Source organism: Parambassis ranga, chromosome 13 (assembly GCF_900634625.1).
Source record: "Parambassis ranga chromosome 13, fParRan2.1, whole genome shotgun sequence".
Taxonomy (NCBI): domain Eukaryota; kingdom Metazoa; phylum Chordata; class Actinopteri; family Ambassidae; genus Parambassis; species Parambassis ranga.
Window position 1 is genome coordinate 15,341,562 of NC_041033.1, and position 21,856 is coordinate 15,363,417.

General features: G+C 39.1%; 1 protein-coding gene across 2 annotated transcripts in view; it reads left to right on the forward strand.

Annotated features, from left to right (window-relative positions):
- The window catches only part of lrfn1 (leucine rich repeat and fibronectin type III domain containing 1), a 94,656-nt gene that overhangs the window by 33,829 nt on the left and 38,971 nt on the right, over nt 1–21,856 (forward strand). For both annotated transcript variants that reach the window (XM_028419662.1, XM_028419663.1), the window contains exon 2: nt 17,232–17,283. The gene's annotated coding sequence lies outside the window, so the exon portion shown is untranslated. The remainder of the gene's footprint in view (nt 1–17,231; nt 17,284–21,856) is intronic.

Here is a 21,856-nt window from a genome sequence, read left to right on the forward strand (position 1 = left end):
TGTCATGATCTGAACTGAACTTAGGATGAACTTATGCTGGTGTGAGGTCTTGAATTGTAAATATTGACGTAGTACTCTTCATTTAGGAGGAATGCTAACATTTGATGTGTGGTTCTCACTTTTCACAAGATTCATGGTGTATGTGTAACATTTTCCAGGACACGTTTGTTTGTTTGTGAGGGCTTACTTAATATGGTTAATATTGATTCAGTAAGACTTCTTAAAGAATAGACCGCCTTATAATAAAAAGTATTCATGAAAAAATCTGTATTAACATAATACAAAGGTGCTTTGGTGCTTAACATTCAGTAGGATACGTTTGGCAGTGTTAATAATAGATTAGCAGCACATAATCAGAGTAACATGTTAGAATCCCTGGCTGCGTTTCCTTTATTTTAGATGAGATACCCTCCTTGTTAGCTGTAAATTAATCCCTCCTCAGCCACATGAAAGTTTGAAGTGACTCGAGTATGGAACACCCTCTGTGGAACTGAAAGTAGCTGTGAGTTTGTAGAGTGCCTCCTCACAGAAAACAAAGGCTGACAATATCAAGGTTAGCAGTCGAGAAAAAGTTGGGAAGTTTCCCCTGGCATTACATCTCTATGTGTTTTGCAGTTCCAAAGATATGGCTTAAAAACATGCTCTGTTTCACATATGGTTCTGTGCTGTGTGTGTGTGTGTGGCACATAAAGTATTATTATTTTGACTGTATTTATTTAAATGCGTGCTTATTTCCATGTTTATGGTTGTGGTGCCACTCAATGCCATGAGCCTGTGTGCACAAGTTATATTGCATCTACTATGACAACTAAACTGTAAACTGGCTAATGCGTTGAGTGAGTAATGGAGCCATGACCCTCATTTGTGTTTTGTATTGTACTGAGCATGTGTAATACATGATTATGTTGAACTTTGATTCACACAACTGCTTTTGCTCTCATCTGCTGCCGGGCAGCTGGTGACACAGCCATAACATTACCTTTAGCTGCTTTTATTTGCACCAAAGATGAAGCTGTGATATTAGCAGCCATAGATCACAGCAGTGGTAGTGGCTAATGGTTAAACTCGGTTGCATATTAAATATTTTAGACTCACGATTGCCTAAAAAATTGTGGAGAAGTTTCTTGTAGTTAGTGTAGACACACTCATTCACCATTTTTGTTGGTCTGTACTGTTGAACATTGTATGATCTTAGCAATGAACCTTAGTTTTTCTTATTCATTATTCAGTTTCAATTCAATTCAGTGCATTTTACAGTCAGAACTGTCTCAAAGCACTTCACAGAGACCCAGAGACTGAACCCCCTTAAGAGCAACAGTGGCAAGGAAAAACTCCTTTTTACAGGAAGAAACCTTGAGCAGGACCCGAGTCATAAGGGAGAACCTTCCTGCTGACAGTCGGCCGGGTGAAGGGAGGAGAAGATGAGCTAGACAGGACAGAGACCTTTCAGAGAGGTTTACTGTGATTTGCGCAGTATTGACAAGGGGTCATCTGAGCAATGAAATGCAAGTAACATGGCAGGCAGGCAGGCAACTCCAAGTAAGCATAAATAATAGATAAAAAAGCATAAATAAACAAGTCAAAATATTCTGTGCGATCAAAAAAAGGACAAATTATGTACACCGATATAGTGACTATATATATATATATATATATGTGTGTGTGTGTGTGTATACACACACACACACACACACACACACCAGAAAAGCACACGCACACACATGCAGAAGAATGTGCAAATGATGGAGAGACATGTTGGATTTGCATGTTCCTGTTGCCTAGTATGGTTAGGCTTCAAAAATCCACTGTAATTATTTTAACTCTCTCTCTTACTGGGAAGCACATATACTGTAGCTGGAATGGACTAATTGAGCATTTAAATGGGCAGATTGCTGTATCTGTGTGTTTTATGTAATTCACTAAAGCACATCTGCTCTGCTTGCATGAACAAGCTGTGTACTCGTACTCTGGCCCTTTCTGCCTGATTTTCTTGCAGTTTGACACCAACCTACAGACTTTAAAAAATGTTCATCAATTAACTGTCCGTGCTTTCAGAAGTGGTTTGTTGTTGTTTTTTAGAACATGTAACATCATTTAGCTGGATAGCTGTCTAATCTGGACTGACAATTTCACAACATTTGAACACACATTTTATGAATGTGTAATGTATTTTTTGGGTAGCATGATGACAAATCCTGCACTGACCAACACCTTTGACATTGGACCACAGGAGGGCGGCTGTTGTTGTTTTCCTGGTGAGGACAAGCTGTGCAGTCATCTCAAAGTTGAGTTAGCTGAACAGCAATTTTAACACCCAAAAAACCACCAGCATTACTCTGACTTAATGAATTTTAGTATTTTGTATATCTTTCATATTTATCTCTCTAAAAAGTCATCAGAATACAAATAAATCATGAGAAAAATTATTACATCCTCCTTCAGGATGTATAACCTACAGTTCAATCACAGAAAAATATTCAACTACAGATGTACAAATACATCATTTACAGAGCAGTTGAGAAAATGAAGAGAAAGGTTTTACCTGACGATTCCCTAGAGCAGTGTGCTGTACTGTTTGGGGTGGCTGAAAGCAGTGAGGTGTTCTTTCACTTGACTACCAGTGCCTGGTGTCTCTGGAGGAGTAAGTCAATGAACAAAGGTGCTCGCTCATTCTCCTTCATTGAAAAGTGAAACAGCTGAGAATACTGACCTGAAGAAAGTGACTTGCAAAAAAAAGTAAACTAACAACATTTTTACCTCTAAAACAGATGATACCAAAAGAAAACAATTGAGGAACAGACCTTTATGAAAAACAGAAAAATATACTCTTCCTACACCTATGCAAATATGTTCTGTGGAGGATAAGATTGACAGATTAGATAAGGCCTGTTTTCGTGCTCGCTAATTAGCAACGCTGGTCATGGTAGGATGGTAATTGTCAGCAACTCCATCTGTGTACCGTTTCAGCTACATTTTAATTCATAAATAGTAAATTGAAAGTGAAAAATAACATATCATCACTCAACAATGATTTATGCATGCAGAAAGTGAGGGAAAGCTGCTGTGGTGCTCACAAACTAAACACTGTTCTGGGCAGTATGTTTAAATTTAGAGGAACAGTAGAACAGTTGTGCTTTCACTATCCAACTTACACTAGTATAGACAGTTGAGGATTGTCAGAAGTACAACCTTTTCTGTGTCTTGACATTATTTCAGCGCTAAATAAGCAGACAAATCCAGAATCATATTCCTGAGCACATTTAAAAGGCTCTGAAAGGAGGGCCCTGCTGAACTGTGGATAAGGCCCAGTGACAGGGGTCGTTGTAAACTCCTCCTGTCTGGGTTATCAGTCTCTGACAGCCCAGTGCTCTCTGATGACTGCTGCCGTCACAGGAGCATGCATCACACACTTGTCAAAGCGCCTCTCCTCCACCCACCTCCTTTCCGCTGAAAGTCAACACCACAGTCTCACCACACATATACTTACGCGCTCACAGACACCCCTTAGAAGACTTGCATAGACACACAAGCACATGTGCACACATGCAGCACGCATATACAGACACGTTCCCATTATGGTGACAAATCCTGCCTGAGCTGGCTCCCATCTGTGAGTCATGGCGTGGTGTGTTGTACGAGTCAAACTCCCCCGTCATCTGCCTTTCACAGATGGATCTGCGGGGTGTCCAAGGGGCTTGTCTGGTGGCCATGATTGCAGGACAGTCTAGATTGAAGCCCCCAGAGAATAGACACATATTTCTCTAGCTTTGAGGTGTAAGGGGCCAACTCTGCAACATGGGGGTCAGGTTAATCATCATGGCTTCACTGGGTTTAATCCATTAAACCATGAGTTCACCCTTACATTGCTTGGCTGGCTGAATCTCTGCACTGATCCCATTTTCTCTGTATACATATCCCTTCTTTCACCCTGGCTTCTATTTGGCCCTCTAATGGGATTAACTCCAGTGACACCAATCTGAAATCTAGCTTTAAACTCTGCAGGGTGAATCTTATTCACTGGTTATTCCCATGAGGGATATAATATTGCTCTTGTCACATAATTGGATTCCGTCTCTCTCTCTCTCCTTAACTTAAATGTAAATGATCTCAAATTTATGATAAATAGCTTTGTGTTATTTTTTTTTTACTGGTCTGGTCAAGATGCCTCCAGTTAGATAAAACCCAAACCGTGTTAATGAATGTGTCCGAGCAGACGTGTAAAGGATGCTGTCATAAATAATGGATGCTGTCAAGCACGGCTCAGTTTCATCACAACATCAATGACTTTGTGACTGCACCACAAATAACGCTGCATCCAGCTGTTCTGTTTTTTTTTTTTTGTGGTAATAAATAGGTTTGGCCTTCACTTAAAAGACAATATGTTTTTATTATTGTACCCATCAGTAACTTTTTTGAACACCATTTAATAAAGTGATTATATAGCTCTTTCCCACTCCATAATAAAATTAACATGAAACAATTGACCTTGGCTGAGCAACATCTTTCTCATTCCTCCCTTTCTCCTCATTCTCATGGCGCAACAAGGCATTATAAAGCTGTTTCATTGCTCCCAGAAGCATTAACGATCAACAATAATTATTTTTTTTGTCTCATTCCTTGTTCTTTGTGGTTAAAGGCAGCATAATACAAGGGTGTCTAGTTTGGATTCAAGCAACTAAAATGTGCAGAAAAGCATATGGCTGTTGGTGATTACTTGTGGGGATGCAGCGAACTGTTGCTAACCACATTTGACCTCATTAATATGAAAGTGCCATAAGCTTTTTTTATGAGGCCTTAAGATGTTTTTCTTCTTCTTCCAGTCACATAGAAGGAGCTATGATTCAACAATAGCAAAATGCAGGTCACATTCATATTGAGCCTGATTGTCATTCATTGTCATAAGAAGTCATTGTCGTCCCGCTCTCTTCACAATTATGCATAGCATCATTGCTCCAGAGTCAAAAACATGGTGATGCAAGACCCAGTGCTAAAGAAGTCAAAAGAATCTCTAAATTGAGAGATAATCCACTGTGAAGTTACATCAGTCTTATCTTACATGGTGACAGAAAAACCAAGGAAAATTTCACAAGAGCTTTTAAAAGGGCAGATACAGTGTGTACAGTCAGTATTTGGTACTATCTTCAAAGCAGAATAGCCTTCTTTATAGAATAGCATTGTTAAAATGCCTCAATTATTTGAGGTATGAGGTGAGTTGGTGAAGCAGAGAGAGCAGAAAGTTACCATAAGGCCCTTATTCACAGCACTGTATGGAATATATTAACTAAACATAGTGCTCATACAGTATTAATGTGTTCAGTCATGTGATCACATGCACATGGGTCACGTACTATATTCTGAAATCAAACTTTCAGTGTCCCTTTATGCCATCAAATTTTATGAACATAAAAAGCTGGCAGGCCAGACTGTCGAACTGTAAGAGAAGTGGAGGTTAACCTTATTTCAATTATGCCGCTCACTGTGAGATATTTGGAGATATTTCAATACTTACCTATCACACACAGAGTTCCATTTTACGAGGAATATGCTTTTTAAGGTGAGTTAAAATAGAAGGTACGATGAAGTTACTGCTGGAAATGAAAGGCCACAGTAACTCATATAACTAGTTTTTCAAATATATATATATTTATGCACTTTATGTCATGTTTACACAGTATTTGGCTCAATGTAATACATGCACCTTCAACTGGTGCCTCCTTGTAAACAAAGCGCCCTTCCAAAATGCTTTGTGAAGTAGTATTCATTTTCCTTTTTCACTGGGGATGCCACATTTTTAAATGATTACTATCAGTCAATTCTCATTCAACATGTATTTCTTCTTTTTTTCTACATTGTAGATAAATACTAAAAACATCAGAACTGTGAAGGAACAGATAAGGGCACAAAAAAGTGTTAAACCACAGTATGGTTTGTATTTACTTCAAAGACACCCTTTACTTTGTACAGTCTTGGCATTCCCTCAGTCAGTTCCATGAGAAAGTCACATGGAATAGTTGTGAAGACGTCTTGAAGAAGTTCCCAGAACTGTTAAGTGCTTGTTGGCTGCTTTGCCTTCACTCTGTGCTCCAGCTCATCCCAAACCATCTCAACACTTTCTGTTTTTTGGTCAGATAGCCCTTGTGTAGCCTGGAGGTGTACTCGGGCAATGTCATTGTCAATGTCAGGTTTATTTATATAGCACATTTATAAGGCCATAGCCTACTAAAGTGCTTAACAGTGGAATACCTAGAATAAAATAAAACCAATAAAATACATAAAAGAGATTAAGTGCAATACAATACAATAAAACAAAGGTACAATCATAAAGCATAAAACCCCGAAGAGTTGGGGTACTATACTCAGGCAAAGGCCAAGGTGAACAAGTGTGCCTTGAGTAAAGATTTAAAGTGGGGAGGCCATTTGCCGACCGCGCAGCAAAAGGCAGAGCGTTCCACAGTTCCACAGTGGGAGCCAGGACTGAGAAGGCTCGGTCACCTCTAGTTTTTAAAAGAGATCGGGGGACCTTCAGGACCATTTGCTTGGCAGACCTAGGGGCTCTGGAGGGCCGACGCACTGCCACAAGGTCTGATAAATATTCCAGGGGCCAGCCCATGCAAGCACTTAATAATATAATAAAAGAATCTTAAAAAAAATTCTGCACCTCACCGGTAGCCAGTGAAGTGAAGAAAGCAGTGAGAAGACGAGCTGCTGCATTTTGGACAAGCTGGAGACGATGAAGCTCTGACTGTCCAATTCCAATATACAGGAAGTCAAAGTAATCTAAGTGAGAGGTTATAAAAGCGTGGATGACTTTTTCTAAAGTCACTCGGGCTAAGGTATGGTTTAACCTTAGCAATGAGCCTTAGTTGGAGAAAACTGAACTTAACCACTGAGTTCACCTGTCTAATTTAAAAGCACCATCAACAATCACCCCAAGATTCCTAGCATGAGAACATATATGGAGACCTGGACCAGCTCAGGGAGACCAAACAAGACAACCTCTGTGCTTCAGGGTGGAAACCACACAGTGCCAAAACCATCTGTTCACCTTTTCTGCTTCTGAAATTACATGGGGAGTAGACAAAAAATCTCAAACTTGGACTCATCAGACTTAAGTACAGAGTTCTACTGGTCAAATATCCGTTCCTTGTGTTTCTTGCCAGAAACAGTTGTTGTAGTTTTTCCTCAGTAGTGGTTTCTTTGCAGCAATTTGACCACAAAGGCCTGATTCATTCAGTCTCCTCTGGAGTTGATTTTGAGATGTGTCTGCTACTTGAACTCAGTGAAGCATTTCTGTGAGCTCTGATCTGAGGTGTTGTTAATTTGCAGTTTGTGAGGCTGGTGACGCTGATGAACTCATCCTCTGCAGCATCCTCTGCTCCTTCCTTTCCGAGATTATCCCCATGAGAGCCACTCATCATAGCATTTAATGTTTTTCATGACTGCACCTGAAGATGCATTTAACATTCTTGACATTGTCTGAAGTTTATGTTTACTACATAAATCCATATATGTTCCCTCACAGTATCAATTTCAAAGTTTAAATGAGAAAGTTCTGACCGGTAGATTAACAGCAGTTAAGACATCATAGATCTTGTAGCTGTGTGCGAAAACAAAGGGGCAGAACATTTTTTACAGTAAAAAAATATAAGAAATGTGTTTGTTAATGGCTGAGGGAGTGGTAATAGTCTCAGTGGATAAGCTGATGCATTATCTAACTGTAGTAGGGATTCATTTTGTCTTTTGCTGGTCTAGTTATAAAATTCTGTCCGATGAAATGTTAGAATGCTTATTAAGCTTTCTTTTTCTAGAGTTATGTGAAGTCAGGAGATATAAACAAGGCTTTGTACTAAAATAATGAGTTAAAATAAAGGTGTGCCTCCAGCTGCCCTGCTCTAAATATATATAAAAAAACATGTTGTCTTTTGCAGATGAGATAGAAAACAACATCATTAGTAAACCTATGGGTACAGATAGCATAACTGAATGTTTTGGACATCCTTTTAAATTCTTTGAGCTCTCTCTCTCTCTCTCTCTCTCTCTGCATGCGAGCTGACTCAACCTGCAGACATAGCATTTTGATTGACATTTCTTCGCAATTTCTTGGCAAACAGTCTGTTTGACTGCAGTCCTTTTTCATCATGGCCCCTCTGCCTTTCTACGGATGGTGTCGAGAGCATTTGGCCCATAATGTCATTTACTCATGCAGACACATGCCCATATTCCTTTCCTTCTTTCACTTTTATCAGGCACAGGTGTCCTGAACTGCACACATCTTTTTTTTTTCATAAAAAAAGTGACTTTCATTTGAATGTAATGTCAAAGTGTCAGGCTAAAATCTATATTGATGCCTCGGAAAAGTCACTCAGCATAAATGTGTGGCAGGTGGTCTGTTTATACAAAATGTGTTGTTGTCTTCTCATGAAAATGTGGTTAACTGTGAGTATTTGCAGCCTTTCTATCAGAGCATAGTTCAATTTATCTTAATGGAAATCTGCAGCTTTTTTTGCAGCGAAGACCAAGAGAGGCCTGAGCTGCATCTGTATTAAGTCCAACACAAGATGAATAGCACAGAAATTAGATTTTACAACACATCAGCACTGAATTTAAGATGAATCAATCCGATAACAGCAACAAACAGGGGCTCTGTGTGTCTTGTAGGCCCGTCATTCTGCCACATTCCTTATCTGGCACGCCTTTCTGTTCCAATCACTTTGAACCTGATTCCTGTTCATGGCACATCTTCAGTGGCATGTGGAAAAGGTCCACGGTAAGACACAAAATGGATTGGGCATCTATGGTGGCTAATTCTGATTCAGGGAATTGAGAGAGCTGCGTTAAGGATGTTAGGCATTAAAGAGTTGTCTTTTTCATAGGATTATCTGCGAAGGAGGAAGTCAGTAGTCAGACAGAGCTGACTGGCACGGCAAGATCAGCTTCCATCCAAGTAGAACACTTCTTCGGGCATGTGAAACATGCAGACTTAAGTCACATAATCCCTTTCAATATCAGCAGGGATGTCAATACGCTGACATAAATGGATAGGATACAACCGTTTTTCAGGCTTACTGTTGTTCCTGATCACAGTGTCTGCAGTGGTAGTTGTCAGCTTTACTATTATTAGCCGTTGTACGTCCACTGACACTGTGAGGACAAAACACATGATGAAAATGCTTTTTCAGAGTGAACTTTATCATTTGCACCCTAGTGTTCTGGCATTTATGAGCCCTGCTGATATTCAAGCAAATAACTGGACACACAAAACTTGCTCATCTCAGAGGCTAAACAAACAATGGTGCTCTCGGCACATTTGTTGCCCGAGTTCAAATGAGAGTGTAACTGTGGATCATCGCAGAGCTTTTCTGGTGTTTTGTGGAAGCGCTGTTCTGTCAGCGTGACTAAGCAAGGCTGTCCAAGTCCAGCTAACCATGACTGTCTGAGAGAGCTATGCAAACACAAAAAAAATGCTTTTCATAAACAAGTGGGTTCAGGCAAAATGTTGACGTTACACATTCTGATGTTGCTTCATGTTGAAAATGGCTTTGTTTGTGCTTCTTTTATTGCAATGCCGAGCATTTGAAACCCTGCACTTAACATATTGGAAATGGCACTCGGCATCCAACGCAACATATTTCAGGATGTTCTTATTATATCCTATCAATATTGTGCTGCTGCAGCCCAGTTTCCTCATGGAAGTCATTAAAGTTTAATTGCATCTCATCTCAGCTTACAGTGCTGTATAGTGGACAGATTCTGATGTAGATACTGTAGGTTTTAAATGTTTCAATGTGAGGAATGTGCAACGTTTGAAAGTGGAAATCAAGCCCATATATCTATTTCCCCATCCATTTACTATACTCTAAATCTCCTGCAGAACAGTTTGTACAAGCAGGAGGTGAAAACACCACTGATCAGTGTGTTTGTGGGAACTCATGAATTCCAGTTAAATTATTGAGTTTTAAATGAGCCCAGATTGCAGTGCTGAACGGAAAAGTCGCTGCTTCAATTTAAATTATTTTATGAGCTAAAATTAAAATGCTTTTATGTGAGTGAACTGCTTGCACTGTGTTCCACTATATTGGAACAAACAATTAAGAGATATTGCAAGAAAAGTGCCTTGTATGTCTTCCAGCTTTGATATGAAGTGATCTGTTCTAGTTACATTCTACCCACTTGGTAATAATTTGCTATTTAGATGTAGTTTGCTGGATTATCAGAGCACTATATCATCCTTGGCACCATTAGAAAGGTGGTGATATGCTGGGAGCCTATAAATGACACATTTGGATTTAAAACGATCTTCAAAATGTCTTTGACTTTTCTCTGCAGCAGTCTCAAAAGAAAATCTTTACCTTTTCAGACTTGACAGAACTGTACTCTGTGTCTCATCAGACTTCCCGGCTTTGTTGAGTCTCTCTTTTTTCACTTATATTAAATAGATAGCTTGATGAGTGAAGGCAGGGTTTATAACTACTTGTATCATATCTCTCTGCTAAAAACAAGGCAGCTGTTAGGGAAAGCCATAGCCTTGGCTGTTCTCTATTTTTGCTCCTTTATGCATTGAAACCTCGTCGGTATGCTGTTCTGTTTCCATGTGGGTGCTGCAAGGTTGTCTTCATTTGTGTGTCTTGTGGTAATATTGTGGCTTAAATCTTGTTCAGTTCATGTTTAAAATGATGAACCCGTTAGAGATGGCGATAGACACAAAAAAGCAGCGTTCACATCATCTACAGGAATCTACAAGTGTGCAAAGGTATTTGCATTAAATATGTGTATTATTTTTGTGTGATTCTTAGCTGCGGTGTCAGCCACATTAGTGTGTAGGTCTCCTCTTTCAGTTCATTAGATAGCTGTAGCTGGTGTGATACATGTGTTCCAGCTGTAGTGACTAATTTAAGGGATGTGCTGCATGTTTTCTAAGTGATCTTACACAATTACTTAAATCAGGCTTTCTTAATGATTTAATGAAACCATCTGACATGGCACCAAGATCTGTTGTGCTTTTTTTTAGCACCTGTTAGTGAAAATGTTTCTGGACAAAAGCCGCCATTTACTGCACAGAAATATGTGGTAATGTGGGGAGAAAAGGTGTAGATTACATCACAGATGAGGTGAGAACATACAGTCAAACACTGTATTTGATTTATTTCTTTTATGTACCTATATAAATCTAAACCTAATAATGGTCACACATTTCCTTAAGCTAACAATTCACATTATTTAGCTCTTCTTTTCAGTATGAATCATTGATTATCTTTTGATAATAAATAATGTTAAATGAGACTATCACAGCAGCAGTGGCTTACAGGTATGTGAGTTTGTCGCTATAAATATCTGGGTCGTATGTAATGACAGCTGTTCTGGTGTCATTAGAGAGCTAAACTTCCACACTGTGAAAATGAGGATTCATAAATCGAATAAAAATAGTGCACATATTTTCTGTTGGTGTGAGAGAACAGAGTTTCAACTCATCCTTGCAAAAGAAACACCAGAAATGTGGAATAATAGATAATCTGGCAGCTATGACACAGTCTTGCTCTTTTTCATTCTCTTTAACATTTACTCTCTCACTTTTAACATTTACTCTCAGGAGAACTGATATTTTCAGTGATTGGTTCAACATGGACCAGTGTTTACTGTAGGCAAGTAGTGTTTAAGAAACAAAAACTGAATCATCTGCATGAAGCCTTTCTTCCTCTCGGCTAACCCAGAGATCAGCCACAGCAGACCAAGGATACACAGGCACTGGTCAACCTAACAGGCACATATGGGTGTGATTCAGTAACTCGGCTTCGTCAAAAAAAGCTGCAAAATTGTAAACATCCAAACACACAGTTTATTGTTGTGCTAGTTACAGTATTTATGACCAAAGAGCAGCAGTTTTGTCTCTTTTCGTGCATATATCCACAGAAAGATTCCTGACTGTTACTGTCTCTCACAAATTTAAACAGGGACACGATGTACCCTTAGAAGAATATTTGGAGTGGTGTATAATCGTATTTAGGGTGCAGTATATTTGTGCTTTGGGTCTTGGCACCGCCAGAGTAGGAACAGTTTACTCACAGTAAAAGCCAGACAGGATTCTCCCTAGAAAACTGTCTGCTGCTTTTAAACACAGCAGACATGATCTGCCATTACAGACACTTATGCCAAGCAAACCTGCTGGTGGTGGTACTATATATTTCTCCTTCCATTTTCATGTTGGTATAAAAAACATAAACTAGGAATAGGATTATGCTATTCTGGAAAACAGACTGTAACATCCGAGAAGTCTCAGAAGAGAGAATATAGTCCCCAATGTTGAATTTAGGAGCCCACATTTGCATGGCATGTGATATTTTGTTTGCACTTACGCTCAAACGTGAACAAAAATAAAATCTCCTGTGTATTATTGAAGGAGCAATTTACAAGTATCAACAGGATACAGAATACAACAAATAATTATCACACTGTTCTACGCTATTCTCAGTGTATGCACTGCTTTCACGTGCAAGTGTGAACATGTGTGTACTCTTTCTAGCACAGAATATTCACAATATGTTTTATTTTTTCTCCATTAAAAATCTGTTGTAACATCCATGTGAGTTAGTAATCACCAGAGAGCCACAGAGGTGCTTTAGTGTATTAATTAGTGGCTCCTGAATAATGTATACTTCTAAATCAAAACAAGTGCTTCTCCTGAATTTGTTGGTTTTTAGTAATAAAAGTATCCATAATTATCATCATCATCTATGACCTTGAACCAAAGCTGTATTTTATGGTGTTTATGATAAGCAGAGGTTTTAGTGATCCATTAGTGCGAAATCTAAAATGTTGCTGACCTGTGTTAGGCTCCCTGAGACCTTATCGATACTAAAGGTTTTGTGGTAAAAATGCCCATTAATGCAGCCAGTCACTTGTTTATGACTGCATCAATAAGTAAAAACTCTGCTTTGGAGGTGAGGAAGTCAGCAGCACAGAATGATATAACAATAGAGATGTAACCAGGAGTGTGTTGTTGCAAACGTGGTACATTGGAAGCCAGAAGTTGCTGCGTTAAAGTAAACCCATCCTTCTTACACAGTGTCTCTCATACCTACTGATTATTTATGTGCTGCTGGAAAATCTGCTGAGCATGCGTTAGTGTATAAATAGCTATACGGACATCATCAGAGGCTTTAGCTCACAAGGGGAAAAAGGGGAGGGGAAAGAGCTTACTACCAGAGCATCAGATCATGAGCAACAGACCAACCTCCCTGACTCATCAAGATGAGGGGAAACTCTGATCTCTGGCATGCTCCTAAGTCTGAATGTTACAGGCTGACTGACCCTGATGACCTCTGTGGTCACTGGTACACAACTTTGTGCTGTGTTATTGCATAGTTATTCATATGAGATGACTAAGTGTGTTATTCAATTGTTCAACATAGGGACATGTTCCCCTATGTGCACTGACTTCTATATGTGAGGGGCATGGTTTAGGTTAACACAGACTTTTAAGTGTAACTGTATGTTTTTAATATATATATTAAAAAATAGCTGCATCACCAGAGCAATTATTAGAGCGTATCTTATTTGATGTGATCCTCTCAGGCAACTTGTATTATTGCTCAGCTTCACCGCGGTCACTGTCTGCTCCACAAGGAGATTTCCTTCCTTAAAAAAGGAATCACCACCAAATATTATAAGAAAAAAACACATCATTATAAAAAAACACATCATTTTACACCCCCGCCATCATCTCTGTGCAGTCAGAGTCCACAACACAGGCTGCGACTTTGCCTTAGGTTGTAGTGTTTGTCTGGAGCTCTCTCATCTCTGGAGGTCACATTGGCCGCCCTGGGGGTACTGGTAATGGTCAGTGTGCCAACTGTGGGCATGCTAGGGGAGCCATATGCTGTCTGTTAAATCTCAGCTCAGGCATCAGTGTTAACACAGGCAGTTTGGAATAGTAAAATGACAACATGCTTAACATGTGCAACAAAAGCAAACGCTGCACTCAGGCATCATTTGTGCGCACAGTCGATTCAAGCAAGTATATTTCTGGCATCCCTTCCTCTCTCTGCATGTCACATCTTGTTTTTTTATTCTATTCTGATTGCATCAAGAGAGAGGGGATGAAGCAGGCAGAATGAGCAGGCCTTGGTTAGACTCTGAAGGCTATAGCCTCTGATATATCCGAGTGGTTAAGCTCACCGTGGCAGCAGTTTGTTTCTGTATTTGTTTTTAAAGGGGGCTTTGTAATAGCAATGTGGGTCCTGGCCTCAAAATGTTTATTTTAGCCTTGTGGCAAGTCAGGCGGAGTAATAGAGTGGATGTGCAATATGGCCAGCATTTTCACACATGGGTTACACACTGCTATAGAGACGCCCTGTAGCAGGTTCACTCTTCATTAAGAATTCTAGAGGGTGTTTCAACTGAAAGGCGATAATGTTTCTATGGACATCACTGGCCTCCAGTCACACACCGCAGAGTAACAGGTTCTGAAAATTAAAGCAATAACACAAGTCAGTATGAAACTGCTTCAGTTTTGGTGGAATGCTCATCATAATATAAACTGTGTCAAGTAAAACATCCATTTTGCTGCTTAATGGAGACAAAGAAATCCAGGCTTACAGTGATCCAAACGGCTGCGTCACTGTGTGTGTGGAAGCTCTGAAGTCCTCTATTGCTGAACAAATAGCTGTTTGTCCTTGAAGATGGCCACAAATGAAAGGCCTGGGTTGCTACGCAGGGTTTAGAAAAGCACCACCATGACAGCTGCAGCGTTTAATGAGTCATCAGTCACACAGAAATCACCAGTCCTATATACAGTATAATTATTAATGAGGCTGCATATGTAGGTGTGAAGCAGAATTATTTTTGATATAACAGTAGGCCTGCTGAATGATCTGCTATAAATATAGATATACATAGAAAATTATAATTATAAAATATATATATTTTGTAACAGGTGGGACAATTAAGGACAAATAATTGGTGTAACAAATGATAAGCATTACCCATTTTTACCCAAAGGAGCAAAGCTTGAATCTTAGACGTGGCTCCAGGCAGAATGATGTTTAATAACATTTGATCTTTGAAAGATGTTTTTAAAGCAGAAGCTTTGGTGCTACCCCTCTGCTAGCACATGGAACATCCCAGTACAGTGCTGTTAATTAGAAAAATAACAACAATAACCCAAATGTAGAGTGGAAGATTCACTCACAAAACTAATCACCGTGTCAGTCAGTTGGAGCGAATGTGGGTGCAGTGCATGCGTTTGATGTGTCTGCGTGGGAGTTTGATGAGTAGATGAAGGGGCAGTTAGCATGCAGTCACAATATGTATGATGACAGCTAAAGCAGCATGAATAGCTCTGGTGATATTTGCGGTCTGTGAGTGTGTGTGTGAGAGAAAGTAAAAGAGAGAGAGTGTGTGTGTGTGTGTGTGTGTGTGTGTGTGTGTGTGTGTGCACGTGTGTGTGTGTGTGTGTGTGTGTGTGTGTATATATACACATTAATCAATTCCTTGGTGCTGGGAGCTTCAGGGAACATGAACATAGAGACGGACGTCTCAGTGAAGTGCAGCATGCGTGAAATTGTACTTCACATCACAGTCTTAGGTCAGTCAGAAAGCCGGACATTGTGTCGTGCCATTTTGAAAATGAAGTTGTGTTGGGGTGGATTATTTTTTGCTAAATGTTTTGAGCTGAGTAAACACTGTAAAGAAGATGCCTCTTAAATGTAATGAATAACCTCTAAAGGACAGGGTCTGTAGTAGAGGCTTAGCTTGTTTACACTTGGTAGAAGGCAGAGTTTGGGTTGGTAAATATTCCTTGGCTGGACAAACACCCTGTACTGCCGTGGCTGGAGCTGATAAAAGAAAAAAAAATGACTGTTGAGATTCTAATCAAGATTGCTGTTTTATCAATTGAATGTGACGGAGGAGAATCATCTTCCTCTGTTGTCATTATTCCAGAAAAAAAAAGAAAGAAGTGGAAAGTGGTCCTTTTTTCTTCATCTCCAAGAGCTTCAATTAACTCTGATAGCTCTATGTGTGGCTATAGTTGTGCACTTGGGAGAGAGAGAGAGAGAGAGAGACAGGAGAAATGTAGCTCCCTTGAACAATTTTAGCCTATACACAGCACTGCATCAGTTTAAATGAGTTTTAAGAAGTTTGTGAGTGTACTTTGAAAACTGTTTACAGCCTGTGTTTTTTTTTGTTCCATCTTTGCTCTGCAGAGTTTAATTGTGTGCATGAAACCACTGCAGCAGAAATAGCTGCTTTTTGTTTGTTTGTTGTTGTTGTTGTTGTTTTAAATTGCTCTGATAGTCATGCCTATGTGCTCTCAGCTGGTTATGCTATCACAGGAGGGGTCAATAAATGCAGTTGTAAAGTCAGTCACTGGAATAAACAGACCCAGGAAAGTGGTTGTTGTTGGCTACATGTAGTAAATAAATAACAGCTGTTCGTGTAAAGTTGAACATTCCTGTCAAATCATAGCAACACAGATACACATAAAGGCTTCATCCACACTCCCATCAGTTGTTCATTTATCACTAAACTACACATTTTTTCCACACACATCAGCAACTTTGCATCTTTTCCTGCAATAATGTAAACCATAACAAATCAGACTATACGCGTCTTACCACATGAAGCCATCTATAAATGCGTGGTTACTAAAAACTAATGAGCTGTAGTGTGTTGTTTGTGTACCACTAATTTAACCTGCAGCTCGATGGTCAGTGTTTTCCATTATAATCCCTGATAGTGTTTTATTAAATCTGTTGGGCTTTATTGAACAGTATGGAAAGTGAACAGCACACAGCAGTGGCCCATAATAAGGAACATTCCGCCAGTCGTCAATATTCATTGAATCCATTCATCGCATTTAGTGGCCTTAATGAAAAAAATGTGAAGTAAAAAACCTGAAGGTGTTCAGGGAGTTTAATTATTGCGCAGGTTAAAGAAAAAATATTAGTTATGCGTATAAAGCAGGAAATCATCTCTACAGGAGGAGGCAGGTGAAGTCATATTTCTGCTCGAAAATTTGATCTGACATAGCAGCTCTCCTCAGAAAATGATTGTTCCACCACCACCACCACAGAAATATCAAATCATTTGTATTAAGTCTGGGATGAAATCAAAAGATTAAACCATAAATTGAACCTTTTTTATATGATTCTGACACTATTACAGCTGCTGCTGTATGGACCCCAGTGGTATTTGTGCTTGCACATTAAGATGTGACCGTTTATTTCTCTCTGCAGACTGCTTTGAAGTGAACCCTGTGAGGAGCATCCAACACAACACAATATTCTGGTGAGTTCCCAAATTGAAATTAAAACCCTCTCTTGTTGCATTTACATACCACCACATCCAGCCTGCTGACAGTGCTTTGATGACAGTATGCTTAAAGGGATGCTGTTGCCCCTTTGACTCCATCAATCACAGGGTCAGCATGCTCTACACAAAAACAAGCCATGCAGTTTTACTTCCTGTTTTTTTCCCCTCACATTTATTAACTCGGGTGGAGACAGTGAAACACAATTGCTTTCTTTTCCTTCCATCAGTCATATTCATAACCATGTGTTTATATACAGAGAGAGAGAGAGAGAGAGCCTCTACAGAGTGACACTGTTAGCTATCCTCTCACATAGGCAGGGTTGGGCTGGCGCCACGGCTGTTTGCCTCATAGCCTGCGCAATGGGAGTCAGCTCCATTATCAGAGCTGCTGCTTCGCCACCCTGCAGCAAACCCAGCATCCTCTGCTCCTGCAGATTTAATTTCTTATCTCAATAGGGAAAACAGGCCCTCTGATGAACAGCAGAAAACACCCTGGGCTGCCGTTAACACGGATTGAGAATATATACAATAGATGGTTTGATAAACGTGTGAATTTGTGGTTATAGATATTCATGGGAATTTGCTTCACACTGTAAATAAAGATTAAACTGTTAAATATTTATAACTGAGATGAAACATGTACCAAACATTAAGCGGGGTCTTTGGTAGGTGAATGTCTGTTATGGGTTGACAAACCCAAGTTTGTGCTCATGTTTCTGGTTGTAGATAGATAAAGGCTGCTCTTTAGTTGCTGTACTCTCATATGACATAAACTCAGCATGAGCCGCTGCCTCGTGTGTGTTCCTTTTGTTAAAAGTCTTATGAGAACACGCTATCACCTCTCAGAAAATGGAACAGCTGGATATTCTTAATGACAAGTTTTCAGAAATGCCTTTATGCAAAAAAAAAAGCTTACTGTGACTTTTCTTTGGATTTTATTCTCCTATTGTTTTCATTTTCTCTATTTTGACATCCCACAAAAATGTCTCTCTTGCTCCATTTGGCCAGAGTCTGTAATGGAAATGATAGATTTGACTCCGGCTCTTTACTAACAGCTTCATCAATGTCAGAAAAGCTACTACAGTGGTAATGGTGTGTCAACCTTCCCTGAAACAAAAGTTATGATACGAGCACAAAAGAAGTTATATAACTTGATAATAGTATATTAGTTTTCATGTTTTACTGTAAACACCTGGCAGGTTTATATTTGTAGTAAGCAGAGCTATCTTATCTGTGCTCACAAACATTGTAAGTAGTGTTTTTTTTCCAGTTCCAGTTGTAACAAGTGCTGGATAAAGTACTCAGATAAGAAAAGTCACAACACTGCAATAACAATTTGTGAAAAAAATATCTATACTTAATTTAGTACATCAAGTACTATAAAGCAGGTAAACAAATCCATGCATTTAGCACTGCAGCAATAGAAGATTACAAAAAAACATTAATAAGTAAAGGCACAGACAAAAAAATACAGAATAATATCATAGTAACACGCGCAGCTGCTCACAGTGCAGATACTGAGTCTGATCGTTTTCAGGTAGCCAGGCCTTACATAATGTGGCACTGTGAGAGGACATTGATTTTTCTTCCTTTGAACTAGCAGTCCTGCAGGAGGCCTCTCTGCATGGGGAGTGTCTGGTTTAAGCGTTGCACAAAGGAGCCGCTATCTGCTAATTTAGCAATTGGGTAGAAATGGAAAGTTATTAATTCATAATACAAGCTTTTAAAGAGAAGACCATTGTATTAGCTTCATAATGTGCCTAAAAATACATGAAAGGAGATGGGGAGGTTCTTATGCTCATAAAATGAGAATACATTTGAATCAGCAGTGAGGCCAGATGTGGTGTAAATCAGAAGTTGATGATGTGGTTGTAAGATTTGTTTTTTTATTACTATTATTATTTTTTGGAAGTGATTTTTGGTCTTTTGGCTGCGAACCAAATGCAGGAAATGAATTTAACACCTTTGACATCTTATTACACGTGAGATGAAGGTGACAATACTTTCATTAGTTTTTACTGTGCACGCTGCACAGAGCAGAGCTGGACACGAGACTCAACAACAATTCATTATTGTTGTTGGTCTGGTTCATGTATTTTGATGGCGTCACTTGTCCTTGTTGGTGCAAAAGTGCTTTGTTGTTTCGAATAAGAAAGAAAAACCATTTGCAAACACAGTGACAGGGTGCTACCAGCTGTAAGTAATGTGAAGATGAAGATAATGTGAGAAAATGTGATATAGAATTTTTTTTCTTTTTCTTTTAATTTGCAGAAAAAAACTCGACACACTGATTACATTCTTCAACAACAAACACATTTGTTGGTTCTTTTGTCGACGTAGTCAGTCAAAACAGTCAAAACAAACCAGGTTTATCTAATGGCTGGTGCCGTGTTGACTGCTCACTGACACTAAAATGCAATAGGTTGCAAAATAAACAAGTAAATAAATAAATATCACAGATTTTAATTAGTGCTGATACTCTGGGAGGCAGTTAAAGTGCTTATTTAACAGTTTTCCTTCCCTTAAGTTTGACAAAGGCTTCATAAGCGTTACCTCAGGTTATGAAAATACCCAGTGTTTTCTATAAAGAATAAAATCATTACCATAATGCTTAATATAATTAACCAGCCCTGAGCATGCTATTTTATTAATGATTGATTATAACCAGCAATGCAGCTTTTATTTTTGAAATGGAGAGTATTACTTTATTAGACTTGATTCAACTGTAAGATCTCAGCACCTGCAGCATGTTTTCCTCATGCAATATATAGAAGAAGTAGAACCAGCGGACATGAGTCCAGTTTCTCTTGGATTAAAACCACTTCACCTCCAACAAGAGCGCATTCCAGCATGGCAAAAAAAAATACCAGCTCGTCAAAATATAGATTTTTCGACTCATTTGGAATTAGACTCTCTTCATGCAAATAGCTGTTTTGATGTCTTTTGTTGGCATCTGCTGCTTTTCTCAAGGCGCTATAATTAAACAGGAGGAGGCCGCAACCCTTCTTTATTCTGTGTCAGTTTGAGAAATGGCTGTTGCAAAACATACTGTGTCAAAGCAATGCAATTTGAACAACAGCTAGATTTCACACACAATGGAATCCATCGGAAAATTTGTGAATTAATCTTCATTACCACAGCAGTGTAGATGTCTGAAAATGCACCAAAACTCGGTTTGTGGCAAATTCACTGAATGGCATTACACCACATTTTCTGTTTATTGCACACAAGTGTCATTTAGTATCAATATCAGCTGAACTACAGCTTCTGAAGGTGCACTGATTTTTACTCTGATATCTTATTGAACTGCTTTGATCTTTCTTCTTCTGGTAATGGCTTAATTCATGACCCACTCAATTATAGATAAAGACATTAAAAAAATAAGGGTTAATAGTCAACATTAGGATCAATTGAACAGCTTCACTTGTTTTCCCTGACATTTTGAAGAGCAGCACTCCATCACAAGATGATCTTAATGAATTACAGAAGATTTTTTTTTTTTTTTTTTTTTATAAATCTACCTTTTCATGCATCACCCCACAGCCCCCCTCAGGTTTACACCCATAGCACATCCCCTGATCTGACAACATCCTCAGGAAAACTCCCATATATCATCATTAGAGAACAAGGACTCAGGCACTTTGTCAGAGTTTGCAGTCCACTGAAAAGGTACAAAGGGGGCAGAAAATAGATCTCTTTGATGAACAATAGATTATGATGGAGAGGTGAGCAAACATTCCCGTTCTCGTTCGCTGCCCACATGTTTATTGCAGCAAGACTCGCTATCGTACACAGCAGCAAATTGGACACAGATCCCGAAGACTAGCAGCAGATGGGTTGTAATCCTCTTGGGTCTTTATTTATTTATTTTTTTTAACTATAGTGAAGTGTGAATCTCCGTCTCTTCAGTTTAAATAAACAGTAAAAAAACAGTTACATTACCATAAATGTATTATTATATTTGCATACATTTGTTATTTCTGGTGTTATTATATACACTTTTTTATAGGAAATCCACATATATTTACATAACAAAGAGAAGCTTTCTTGTGTGCCCATACTGTCAGAGGATGTGTAGCCTCTTTCAGCCTGATTGTTGTGACAAGTGACGGCAACATAAACATTCCAGCTGTGACTTGAAAACTGACCTAAACTGGTTCCCCTGAAACTGTTGTCTGTTTGCTCAGTTTTAGTTTCTTCTATCAGGGCGGTGCCTCCACATTTAGAAACATCTCCGACAACGTGCCGAGGCTCACACACCATGATGGTTTAATGCAACAAGCATACTTCTAAGCAGAAAATCTAGAGCTATTCCTTTGAAGTTTACAATAAATGCAGAGCTACTTATATTTGCATATGATCTTACAAAAGCATCTGTTTTTCTACATTGCCGTGCAAATATTATCAGGCGCGTTTAGATTCCTATTTCTCGTGCAATACTATCATTTCACTGAAGAGTCATTGTGCAATAAGACAGCTTGATAAAAGAGAAAACATAAACAATCCTACAGAAATCTCTTCAGCAATAACAAGAACCAGGAGTCCTGCT